The sequence below is a fragment of the Orycteropus afer genome, unplaced genomic scaffold (genome assembly GCF_000298275.1).
Source record: "Orycteropus afer afer isolate SDZICR_OR568_19922 unplaced genomic scaffold, OryAfe1.0 scaffold00217, whole genome shotgun sequence".
In the NCBI taxonomy this organism is placed as follows: domain Eukaryota; kingdom Metazoa; phylum Chordata; class Mammalia; order Tubulidentata; family Orycteropodidae; genus Orycteropus; species Orycteropus afer.
Genome location: NW_006921804.1, coordinates 1,818,275 through 1,820,405, shown reverse-complemented (window position 1 = coordinate 1,820,405; position 2,131 = coordinate 1,818,275).

The window sequence follows — 2,131 nt, the reverse complement described above, 5'->3', positions numbered from 1 at the left end:
TCTCTCTCTCTCTCTCTCTCTCTCTCTCTCTCTCTCACATTTTACCCCTCCCTGCTGCGCTGCCTCTCCGCTTCCCCCCTCCCGCTCTTCCAGAGTCGATCCCGGCTCCGGGCCGCGGGGAGAGGTTCTTGGCAGAGCAGACAAAGCCTGCAGCCGCGATGAGGGGAGAACTCCGCTCTGCGCGCTGTGAAGGCCTAGGTGGGGTGCCGTGCTGGAGGGTGGGACCCCCTGGCAAAGCATGGGGTCCCCACTTCCCCAAGCAGCAAGCTATCCTCCCGCCCCCCAGTCTCGGATATCTCAGAAGCACCGACTGGGAGGTGAGTTAGTTCACGTCCCTCTGGTCAGTGAAGGGGGCTGGGAGGATTGTGGCGAGGTGGGGTGAGAAGAAAGGGATGGAGGGAAAGGGGAGAAGTGTGGGACAGTGTGTGGGGAGGCAGGGAAAGTCTTAAAAGCATGATGTGATTTAACAATTTGGGGTGAGAGCCTTGAGCTTTGGGTGTGATAAAAAGGAGAGGAGAATGGGGGCTTTGGGTGTGATAGAAGGAAGGAGAGGAGAATGGGGGTAGACTGGGGACGCAGGTTTGCTTAAGGCTTGGGCCATGAATACAGCATGAGGGTGATTTGCCCTTTAGCCCCAGCATCATTCCATTTTGCTTCACCCACCTCTCTTCCTATGCAAATCCATTAATCCAGTGACTTTGACTCTGGAAATTTTGTGAAAGTGTAAATAAGTTTTTAAGGCTTGAATTGGATGATTGGATACTTTTAGAGAGAATGTGGGTAAGTTAGAATGTAATGCAGTTTTTTCTTTTCCCCTTACCTCCTATCTCCAACATTCCTTTTTATGTCTGGGTCTTTCCCAAGAGGAGAAGGGATAGCACTGCAGCTTGGGAGCCTGAGGTCAGACTTTAAGAAGGACTTTCCAAAAGAGTATTTTAACGTGTGGGTGAGCTACAGAGGTGAGATGCCCTTTTCTGGATGGACCACCTTGGAAACCTAAAAATCTGAACTGGTCTTTGAGCTGAAGTCCTGCTTGAAGGCAGGAAAATGGATGAGATGACCTCACAGACCTGGAACTGTAAGGTCCTGGGGGCTGAGCTGCACAGCCCAGTACCCTAAATTGATTCATGGGAAGAGTGAATTTGCACACCAATGGCAGGGAGGATCTCAGGAGGGGTTAGGGGGATAGCACACTGCAGGGCTCTGGCTCCTTTGCTAAGCAGAAGGTCTAGGGAAGGAGAACCTTGACAGGAATCCCGGAAGGCCCTGAGGTTAGGGAGGTGTTTCCCCTGGATTGGGGATTTAACATAAGATTAATATACAAGCTGCATTGTAGAGTTGGGTGCCACAACCACTGGGCAAGAGTGAGAGAGGAAGAATCAGGACCAGGATCCTGGGGAGTGGGCTGTTCCAGAGCCTTGTCTCCCCTTTATCTGCCCCAGGGACCTGAATTGGGGAAACTGTCTTGGGGACCAAAGGGCTCTTATTGGGGGAAAGTTCTTATTCTGTGGACCAGGTGTCAGTTTTTCACATTAATACAAACAGCAAACAGTTGCACAGGACTTGTGTGCCAAGCATTTCTTTGGGGCCACCAGCTGGTTTGAGCCTTCCTTTCCCCACCGAAATGAGATTCCCCCCAGATATCCATCCCTGATTGTGCCCTGCCTCCACTTTCCTAGCTTCTAAGCCAATTAAAGCAGGAGGTTAATAACCAAAGAAGCCTTAGGGATTTGGCAGGGAAGGAAAACAAAGGGCAGAAACAAGTGTGTGTGAGTGGGGAGGGGGACAGCTGCTGAATGGAGATGGGGGAGACCAAGGGGTGGGGTAGGGGAGGCCAGAGTCTCTGCTGGACCCACATTACTGATCCAACAACAAGGACGAACCAGCCCCCCTGGGAGTGTCAAGGGACCACGTGGTCATCCTCAAAGTCCCACTGCAACTCTAAACAAACATGCTCCCTGGCAGGAGAGAGGCAAATGTGACCCTGGCACCCTGAAAGAAGGATGTGTGTCTGTGTGAGTGTGCTTAAATGTGTACACGTGGGAGTGTGTACCCGTATGTACCTGCCCACAGTGGGGACTTGCAGAGTGCCCAGGCAGCAGAAGAGCCCGAGGGTAAGGTTAGGAGTGGT